Raw genomic sequence first — 11,730 nt, forward strand, 5'->3', positions numbered from 1 at the left:
AGGCGACAACAACTGAGTCACTGGGCTTCCTGGGGAAAATCGGCTCCACGAGACGGGATATTGAGGCACGCCTTTACTGCCTTGGCCGACCATCCTCATTTACTTTTACACATGCAAACAAACAAATAACAAATAAACTTGCTACAGCATCAACATTTTTAATCATGTTAGATGAGATCTCATTAATATCTAAATAGTTTTTCCTAGACAGTATTGAGATTAAATGGAGCATCTTCTCCATCTCAGATTTCTTTCCTGAGAAAAAAGACCCCAGTAATCTTTCACGTGCCTCTTCTAGAGTTGTCAGAAGTTGTCAACATAAACTGTGCTCAGATTTACCAAGATATCAAAGTCTACATTTAAAAGTCAGATATATCAATATGAACCTAAACCTTTCTCATCTAGTTCTTCCAAGACCAAATCATCAGAGCTATGCCATCCACATTAAATGTATTTCTATACTCATACCATATGGAAACATTTCAATTGTACATTTAGGAGAAATCAGCTAGAACATCATGAATTTGCATGGAGGATCAGGCTGGTTTTTGCTAGCTTTGCATAGCAAGTATATATAAAATGGTGCTGATCTTTCTGATGGACCAGCATTCACATTGAAAACTTCTTTAAGTCACCTAAGCTATGACCAACCTCTGAGCATCAAAACTGCCAAACCAGTTAATATGCAAAAAAGCTTATTAGCATCATTAGTAGTAATAATGTGACAGAATCTATTCCACATGGTTAAGATGTCTTGGGGGTGTGAAACCAAAATACATACTTGTACGAAATTTGTCACCAAGCTAGTTTACCTGCCCTGAAATTGATTAAACACTGAGCAGTGATGACTTCTCTTTAGTACATTACAGTCCTCACAGTCTGTTTGATTTAACACTAATTATGGCCAATGCTGTTTTGCTGAAGCGTTTTTATCTTGACTGTTTCCCTGCTGAGGCTTGGCTCTTGTCCAAACTTAAGTCAATCTACATGGAACCTGCACAGCTGCAAAACTTGCAAAATATTTGTTTTCTCTGGTCTGGCACTGGCACAAAACCCAAGACTATAAAGCAAAAGTCAGCTTACAAACTCTGCTAATACACACAAATTTGCGTTCTAACAGCCCACTCTATAAATATTTGCTCCTCTAACTCTCTCTGGTTTCTGACGGGTAACACAAGATGAACTTCCTCTGCCCCAGGTCTTTGTGTCACTTGATCTCGTCTGACCTCCTTTGCCAGGAGATTTGAGGCAACATTCGCTCCTCCCGCCCATAGAGCAGCACCCTATGCTGAAAACCACCAACACTCTGTTTTGCGGCAACACTGTTGGGGGCAGAATAAACTGCTTGCTGCCTAATTAAAGGCCACAACAAAGCTGGAGATGGAGAATCAACAAAAAACTTTAGATATAAGTAGTATTCAGTGGTCGTTTGTGATTTGGTGGATGACGTATTTGAGAATATTTGTTTTGGTTGGGAAAATAACATCCAGGTCATGGTAGAATGTCAGGGAATATTCATTCAAAATGAACTGAACATGTTTACTCATTTGTTGTGGACATTTCTCCACTAATTCAATCAATCCAAATTTAAGAAATGGATACCAAAACCCATTTGCTTAAGTACATAAAGTTGTTTCGATATAATAGTACCCAAACTGGCCTGTCATGAATTCACGGATTCCTGAAAGTAGTCTTCAATGGTTTATTAACGGGATATTGTCAAGAACAGAGAACAGTGTCGCTCATGTATTTGTCAACCACACTACAACTTTCCAACTGCCGTAAAACAAGCAGAGCTAAAGAATACAAAAGCCAGTAGCGCCTCCTAGTGGAGCTTACTGCCATAAACATTTAAATCACATCACATCTCCCCTCTTAAGTAAATTCCAATTAGCAGTATTACATTTCTATTAATTTTGTTTTAACAATCAATTAAGCCTTTATACCAAATATTGTAAGTACCTTTATCATAGCTGTATATCAATATATTCAGATCAGCAAAGTCTTGAACATAAAATTTTTAGCAATTTAACTGTCACTGTAACTTCCGTAATAATATAAGAACAAGAAGTCAGTACTGTAACACACTACACGACCAGAAAAGGACATTTCCATCTTAAACATAGTCCTTAAACCTGGCGGGTGGTCTAATAGCTCTCCCAGCTAAGGTTCTCTTTGGAGAGGCGCCCAAACTCAGGGAAATAGTTGGAACACAGGACACAGGTGACTCAGTAGCAGTGAAAGGGATGGCTGTGTCACCTTGGGTGGCAAAGTCACAGTCATTATTAGTCTCTTGTCCAGCACTTTCAGATACTGGCTCAGGCACTTCTTGCAAATGCCTCCTGTTCCTGCAATGGTCGGTTTGAATTAGATAGGACCTGGGCTCTTGAGCTTTTGCGATAACTTTTGCTGGGGTTTTCCAGCCCTTCTCCCCATCCAATTTGACATTAACCCTCTGGCCAAGCTGCAGTGTAGGCAGAGGTCGGGTTGAGTGGCGCTTGTTGTAGAATTAGCGGTAGGCTGCTTTGGATTGTTGGTCCTTAGATCTTACCGCCTGATGGTCAACTGCAGTCGGGCTCAGCTGCTGTGGCAACACAGGAACTGTGGTTCTGATTTCTCGTCCGATCATCAGTTGAACTGGGCTCTGGCCTGTTGCGGTGATAGTTGTGGCTCTGTAACTCAGCAAGGCTAGTTGTGGATCCGGTTGTTGAAGGATTCTCTTTGCAATGGCTACACTCTACTCAGCAGCTCCATTCGCTTGAGGGTAGTGAGGGCTTGACGTTGTGTGCTCAAAGTTGTAGTCCTCACTGAATTGGCGAAACTCCGCTGAAGCGAACTGAGGGCCATTATCTGTAACTAGCTCAAACGGGATCCCCCACCTGGCGAACATGCATTTCAGGCGAGTGATGACTTGATTGCTGCTTGTGGAAGGTAAATGAGAAATCTCAATGTAGCGAACCGGACTTGGCAGTGGTGTGGTGATCAGTGGCTCTTTTCTTTGAGTTGTTTTATTCTTGATGCAAAACTCACATGCTTTTATAAGCTCAGCAATGTCTCTCCCGACACCTGGCCACCACACTGAAATGTTAGCCCTTTTCCGGCACTTCGTGAGTCCCTGGTGACCCGCATGTATTTGTGACAGCACAGTCTTTTGCATTGAAAGAGGAACAACAATGCGGTCATCGTGCAAGAGTCCATTGACTTCAGACAGGTGAGCTCTGGCGGCGTGGTACTTGAGCAGGTTGTGTGGCAGGCAGGATAAATCTGAGGGCCAGCCATTACTTGTGTAACGAATCACCGTTTGAAGAGTGTTGTCATTGCTTGTAGCTTCTCTTATTGCATTTAGTCTATCTTTGGTGATTGATCTAGTTCCAATCACTGCCTGAACATCATGCATCATGCATCAGCTTTGACATCATGCTCTGTGTCTGACACAGTACCGCCCAGCAGGGGGTTGCGAGATAGGGTGTCAGCAACAACGAGCTGTTTTCCTGGTACGTGAACAGCTTCTGCGTTAAACTTCATTAGACGCATCAATAACCTCTGACACCTAACAGGTGCTTTATCCAGGTCGTAGCTGTTGATAAGTGGAACCAGAGGTTTGTGGTCGGTCTCAAGCACAAACCTGTCCATACCTTGTAAGTACCTCCTGAAACGCTTGCATGCCCACACACTGGCAAGGCATTGCTTTTCAATCTGGGAGTACCTACGCTCAGTCTCTGTCAGTGTCCTCGAACAAAAGGCAACCGGTCGGAGTCCATCACTGTGTTCTTGGTAAAGTGCGCCGCCTAGGCCATAACTACTTGCATCTGCACTTACCACTGTTGACTTTGTTGTGTCGTAATATGCCAGTACAGGTGCTGAGGTTAGCATGCCTTTTACTTTTTTGAAGGCTTCCTCTTGTGCTTCTCCCCATGTCCACACTGTGTCGCTCTTCAATAGGCTGTTTATAGGGTGCATGACAGTGGAGAGATCAGGAAGGAATTTTCCCAAGTAGTTTATCATTCCAATCCTTTGACGCAATTCCGTTATGTTCGTTGGGCTGGGGAGTTCAGCAATGGCTCTGACTTTCTCGGTGTCTGGTTTAATGCCATTCTTCCCAATGATGTGTCCAAAATAGTGAATCTCAGGTTTCCTGAATTGACATTTGTCCTTGTTTAGTTTCAGTCCTGAAGCTTTAATTGTTTTCATCACAGCTTGTATGTTCTGGCCGTGGTCTTCCTTGTCCTTGCCAAAGATCAGAATGTCATCCATGACAACTTCTGTGCCGGTGTGATCCCTCAGAAGTGAGCTCATTTTCTGCTGAAATATTTCCGGTGCAGATGTAATGCCGAAAGGAAGGTGACGGAAACAGAAGTGGCCCACTGGAGTAATAAAGTTTGTAAGTTTCCTGCTGCTCTCATCGAGTGGGATCTGCCAAAACCCACTTGATGTGTCCACTGTAGAGAACACTGTTGCGCCTGACAGTTTTGGTGCAATATCCTCAAGCGTGGGCAAGATGAACCTTTCTCTTTTCACAGCTTTATTCAGTTTGGTAAGATCCACACAGATCCGAGGTTTCTTGTTCTTTTTAATCACTGGCACCATAGGAGCACACCAGTCTGTGGCTTCCTTTACTTCTTCTATGATGCCAAGAGACTGCATTCGCTTCAGTTCCTATTCCACTTGAGGTAGGATTGGAAATGGGACGCGCCATGGGGTTACAATACTGTATGGCTTGGTGTCCGGCCTAAGCTCTATTTTGACTGGCTCACAATTTAACAGTCCAATGTTCCCAAATACATCATCGTATGACTCGAGTCCATTTACTCTGCGCACTAGTCCCATTTTGATTGCAGTTTTCCGTCCAAGTAAGTTTGTTGTGAAGGGGCCTGACATTACATAAATCCAAAATGGGAAAATCTGTCCATGTTTTTCACAATGTCATAAACTTGCCTTTACACACAAGCTTTCAACCTGGGCTTGTGAAGGTTGATTTTGTCATCACCAGGAGAGGGCGCTGTTGCAGGGATGAATATGTTTCCTCGGGAATCACCGTTACATCCGCACCTGTATCAATTCGGAACATAACAGTTGTGCCATTGATTTGTAGGTCTTCATACCATTTGTCCTCATCACCTTCACTGCCATCAGCAACAGCCCCGAGAAACCATGCACTGCCCTCATCACTGTCACCGTCAGTAGTTTTAATTGCATTTACATTCTTAGTTTTACGCAGTGCTTCAAAATGTCCCGTTTTATTGCATTTGCGGCAGCGTTTACCTGTAGCCGGACATGCACCGTAATCATGCTGTCTCCCACATCTTGTGCACATTTTCCTTGTTTGATGTGTCACATTCTTGTAATGTTCATCTTTGTTTTTGGCATACCTTTTGTCATACTGCCTAGGCTGCTTGTACTTGCGTGCATTAACGGCACTCACCTCAACATTTGTTGCTCTGGCGCTGGCGTTTTGTGCTTTAATAAGCTCCGACTGTCGCGCAATACTGATTGCCTTTTCCAATGTCAAGTCCGGTTCGAGTTGTAACTTTTGCGACACTTCTCCATCTGCGATGCCGATTACAATGCGGTCCCTTATCTGTTCGTCTTTAGTTGCTCCAAAATCACAGTGCTCTGCAAGCTTATAAAGCTCTCTGACAAACGCCTCCAAGCTCTCCCCATGCAGCTGTGAGCGTCTATGAAAACAGGCACGTTCATGTGTCATATTCCGCTTTTGCACAAAATGTTCATCAAACTTTTTTAAAACCTCTTCATAATAGTGTTGAACATCGTCCGGAAATGTAAAGGTGCTAAAGATAGGTTCCGATTCTTTACCCATTGCATATAACAGCATATTCACTTGTATATCGTCGTCTTCTTAGTTTAGTTTAGTTGCTATCCGAAAGCGGGAAAAACGCTGTCTCCAGATCGGCCACGCCGAAGGCTGGGTGAAGTCAAACGATTCGGGAGACTGAAACTTAGCCATCTCGTTGCTTCAATCTTGTTCACAGGGCGAAAGATCTCACTTCTGACACCATGTCATGAATTCACGGATTCCTGAAAGTAGTCTTCAACGGTTTATTAACAGGATATTGTCAAGAACAGAGAACAGTGTCGTTCATGTATTTGTCAACCACATTACAACTTTCCAACTGCTGTAAAACAAGCAGAGCTAAAGAATACAAAAGCCAGTAGCGCCTCCTAGTGGAGCTTACTGCCATAAACATTTAAATCACATCACATGGCCCAGTTTATTAGTAGTATCCAAAATGAACCATCTTTTAAAGGGCACCTATTATGGAATTTTGAAAATTACCTTTCATGTAGTGTGTAACATAGATTTAAGTGAACAAAAACATCCTGCAAAGTTTTATATATGAAAGTTCACCGTAAAAAAAGTTATTGTCTCTCAAAAGTAGGAGTCGACTCTGAGTCAGTGTAATGAATCGTTTGTCCAACGAGTCATTTTCCATTTCGTTGTGACGTCAAGACGAAAAATTATCAAACTGGCCGCGCCCACTCATTGCGCGCGCAGACACCAGGGAAAACTTGAAAACATCATGTCGACAACAAGACGCTGTGTTCTGAAGTGCATATCAAAAGCGACCTTTTTTTTTCCACTGCCCAGGGACGAGCATGTGAAGAATCAGTGGCTAGAGTTTATATTTACAACTATACGCTTTACAGCCTTGAACACATACTTGAATTCACTGTTATTCCTCCTTTTTCTAAATACACAAATTCAAGCCAGTGGGCCCCATAACCAAGGTAGTTTGGGGTACGATACAGGGTTTTGGCTAAATATCAGCCACGGCCCATGCATTTTAAGTCTAGGCCTTCAGTGCGATTCATATCATTAAGAAAACTCACAATGAATAAGACACCATATGCCTATCATACATAACATCGCAGCCAACTAATAATACCAACTGACATTTTAAAAACACATCCATGCATGAAAGCCAGAACCAAGGAGGTCTAATACCAAGAAAAATCTCTCTAATAATATTTGCGATTTAAATTTTACTTGCAATAAATTTTGTTTCGTTAGGGTACACAATCACTTTTCAAAGCTTGATCCAACACTGAATGCTCAAGCAGTATAATTTACACTTAGAATACTCCTGATGTTGTAGAACAATGCAAAAAGCACTTACCAATGTGCTTAAAGTGAAAATCAGCCCTGCTTTCCTGTTTAATTAATCAATCGCATGATCATCCAGAACATCTCATGTTTTTAAATCCATAAGGATTTCTTTCTCAGTGGTGATGTGGCAGGATTACAGCCGATTACAGCTCATCAGCAAGATCTTGCACTCTTCGCTTTCAAATTACATACATCACTTAAAGTGTGATTGCGTCACTCAAGGCCAGCTAGAAGGCCTGGACTGGGAAGTATTCTAAAGACCACATCCACCAAGAACAAATAAGTCAATCTGATAGGCTGATGAATCTGACAATCTGACTTTAGATGCCTATTCACTGCAGTGTTGAGGGATTCTGTGGAAATTCTGAAGGCTTGACTGGGTGGAGCTCAGATTCTTTTTGTTTTTTGCTATTCGTTTGTATATGAATTAGGAGTGGAAAGCGATTAAAAATACATAGGCAAAAAGGTTAATGAGAATGAAAGAATGAAAAATATTTATTTGTTAGGCATGTTATGCCAGCAGAGAAGGCCTTGCTAACCCTGAGAATTCACCACCGCTAAAAATACACCTCTTCATCATCTCTGCGTTTAGTGTTTTTATCGACGCCAGGTTTGTAAACATAATGACAGGCTCTTGAAGGGTCAGGGTTACAACTTTTGACTATTAGCTGAACTGCTGAGTGGTCTCACATACGTCATCAGGGAAGAGTCAGTAATATTAGCAGAAGAGCAAGTTATGACATTTTTATCTAAAATTACAAGGTCAAGACATTTTTTTAGAAAAACAAATATGCATGAATCATTCACAATAAGACCTGTTACATGCATTAAAAAAATAAATATGGCCAGTTTTGGATTGATGCTTTAATAGTATATTTAAATAGTAGGGTACAATGGGGCTAAAGGCACACCTTAAGGAAAATTAATTTTCTAGTCACAAAGTCTATCAAGATTTCAAAAATGTATGTATTTTTATAAAATAAGAATGGAGCAACAATTAACCAATTAAATAATATTTTATAAATTAATATTCAATTCATTCACATTTGGAATTTCATAAAATATAAACAAATTAATCTCAATTGTGATTGGACCAGTCAATTTGAGCCCACTAATCTATTCGTCCCACTTAAGGAAAAAATGGGGGCCTTTAGCCCCTGCAACAAGGGGGCTTTTTACCCCAAATACTATCCTTTAACTTATTGGAAAAAACTATTGATTGAATAACCTTAAACAAAAGTGAAAATGATAAATAAGTATTTAGTCTCAAAATAAATATGATAGTTTCAGGGATTTTCATTAGCTACATAAATTTGCAAAATGTTAAAAGATAATATATATATATCACATCAAATTACCTCAACTTCAAGAGGTGTGAAGAGGTGTATTTTAGACATGGCATGCAATGATCTCATTGATCAGGAACATTTGGCAGTTTATACTGACAAACAGGTGTTAAGGAAAGTACTGTGGTAGTTTTTGATGTTTAGTGTTTTGGGAAAAAAAAATTAATCAAAATGGCCTTCTACCCCAGGGGGACCTTTAGCCCCCTTGTACCCTAACCAAAGTGGACCAGTTTCATAATAGTACCTAAACTGGACCATTTTTAAAAGTACACAAAGTTGACCGGTTTCTTAATCATATCCAAACTGTACCTTTTTTGAAATGGTACCCAAATTGGACTGGTTCCTTTCTTCTTTCTTTATGGACCTCAATCACTGTATCACAAAATATCATTTTTAAAGGGAACATATTTAAATGAGGCTGTGATGGATAGATAAGGTTTTCAATGGGTTGTACTGTTGTTTTAAGTGTTTTGAAACATAATGAAACATAAAAAAGCCAGTAAATGGGCCAGTTGTAACAAATGATAGTGGGACAAACAGACCCAAGAGTAGAGGAACAGTTCAAAGGACTTATAAACAGTAATAATGAGCTGTCACTGAGTTGAGGAATGTAGAAAATCCTGACACCTGCTGCAGCAGCGTGAAGCGATCTCCAATGGCATACGCGTCTTAGTTGCGCAAGGGGCAATCTGTGCAGAGTGTGTTCGTAGGATGTGTGTGTGCATTGTGGAAGTCAGGAACAGATTAGTACTATAGAATTCTCCATTGAATCTTAGTGAGATGCAGAACAATGCCCAGCAGAGAAGAGCGAACTTAACTACCGACACATGGGCAGGAACGAGGTATCCTCCGTGGAAAACCAGCTGACACATAGCAATACTGGAAAGCAATCACACCCAACATGCGGGCAACCAACACATATACACATGAGACAGGACCAACTAGGCAGAGAGAGTGAGGCTAGATCTCAACAACAAACAACAATCTAGCAAAGATACTGAGTACACGATCGGCTTAAGAAGGGAGTAAATTAGAGGAGAATAGGTGTTGCTCAGCACGAGAATCAGTGGCATGATCAGCGTTCCCCTGGAACAATCATGCATGAGTGACATGAGGGAGAGAAAAGGACAAAACCGTGTCACAGTAAACAACCACCTAGCAACACCATAGCAACCGTCTAGATTATAAAAATTTTGTCACCACCATTGTGACCAGCAACCACATGGTAACATTCTAACCACGACTCAGAAGACCTTAGCAGCTGCAGAGGAACCTTGGTTTAGTGCTGGTCTAGCAGGTGGACTGGCATAGCCATGTTGTTCCTGTTTGGTGAAACTGATCCACCGTCATATTTTTCTAGTAATATTAGTAAACCAAGGAAGTCTTGCTAGTTGTGGACCAGAATTTAAAACACAATGCTGGTGGGTGGTGACCAGCTATGCTGTTTTTTTGTTATCAGCAGGGTATAGCATCACACAAGCAAGTAAAATGTAGTCGTATTCGTATTCTCTGTAATGAAAAATGGCAATTAACATTATGAGATTTGTGTAGATTATAAAACGATAATAACTAAATTAAAACAATCTATATTGCACCAAAACATGTAGGTTACTTGTATTGTTGCAGCTGAGTTGAGAATAATACACATAATACAGTAGATTTAACCAGAAAACAGAGGTCTCTTCGGTTTTCCAAAAACATTCCACAAACTAAACACTGTCAGACTCAGACTTAATTTAGAAGTTGCATAGGACAAAGCCCTGACCATGTTGTGGTCTTCTGTCTCAGTAATATCCTCAATGATGCATCTAAAATCCCAACAGTATCCCAGTTTATTCAGAGTTTAATCAGTTGAAGAGCCGAGAGGAGGCCTTTGACCAGCAGACAGTCAGGCCTCTTTCACAACACTCCAGTGTTGCCATATTGGTATAGCTATGCTTAAAACCCAATTTGAAGCAATTGTGGTATTTTACCAGTGAAAGTCTCTGAAGACCAAAATGGTCTCTCTACTGTATAAGGAAAAACAATTCCACTAAACAGCCACCATTAATTTTATATAACTCAACAGTATAACAAAATATACAAATATATTTTAACAGCACAACAATACTTATACTGCTGTCTTATCTAACTACAAAACTACAAAAAGTATATAAGTTTTCTGTATCAAAATACATGCGTTTGTTTGGTGATCGGATCGCTATCAGATGGCACTGGTGTAAATGCACCTAAGACGCATTGTAAACGGTTTACTAAAACCACATTCAGATGTGATCAGGGATGGAGTCTGACCACATTCAAAGAAGGCGTAAATGCAAATGTGTTTTCGTCATCCAGGCTTCACTCACGCATTTCAGATAAGAAGCATATTTGGCATTTACAAAGCCTCGAATGCGAGATTAACATTATTCAGCAAATGTTTTCAATGAAGAAAAACCCTAACTGTCAATGTAATGGCAAGCATTTGAATTATACAGTGCATCAGTATTTAGAAAATTCACTTAAAGATGGAGAATTTTCAGTTACCACATCCTCTTATGTAATATGTAAGTAGCGTTTTAATTTTGCACAGCTAAATTTGATCGGATCGCTATCCGGTCATATTGGAGATGCATTTGACTGCAAGGTGTAAATGCAATCCAACTGAAACGCATGTTAACACAATGTATAGATGGGGCCTATCTGTTTTCCGACCAATGGCAGATGGGGGGAGTTTCTGGAAACCTGCTTGAAAACAGTCATTATTTTTGCAATTCCGTTTGTTGACACTGGCGTTGCAGAAATTCCAGCATTAACTTGAAATTTAATTTTTTTCATCACAGAGGTTTTAAACAGAGGCATTCCCAGATAGCAAGGTGACTGATACAGTGTTGAGAATTGAGATTGAAATGTTTTAAGTATGTTTGGATGAAAGCCAATAGCACATGGGGTTTGGGAAAGTGACAGTGAACTAACTTTGATTTGTAATTGCTGACCACAAGGCCACATGTGCTTCTCCATACTCTACACTTACGAGTTCATTGCAAATTTGCTGCAAACTCGCCACTGACAATTTTTTCATGCAAATAAGCTATGCAGGAAACTTGTGGCAAATTATCCATTGTTGACAAAGGTTTGCTGGAGGTTCACCCCTACTGGCGAAGAGCTGGAAACTTCTGTCAGTGAAGTTTGTGGTGAATCAAAAGCTAATTTGCATGTGAAAATAACGAGAGGCAAAGTTGCTGCGAATTTGCGGCAAGTTTGCGGCTAGTTTAGATA

This window comes from Xyrauchen texanus, chromosome 14 (genome assembly GCF_025860055.1).
Source record: "Xyrauchen texanus isolate HMW12.3.18 chromosome 14, RBS_HiC_50CHRs, whole genome shotgun sequence".
Classification (NCBI taxonomy): domain Eukaryota; kingdom Metazoa; phylum Chordata; class Actinopteri; order Cypriniformes; family Catostomidae; genus Xyrauchen; species Xyrauchen texanus.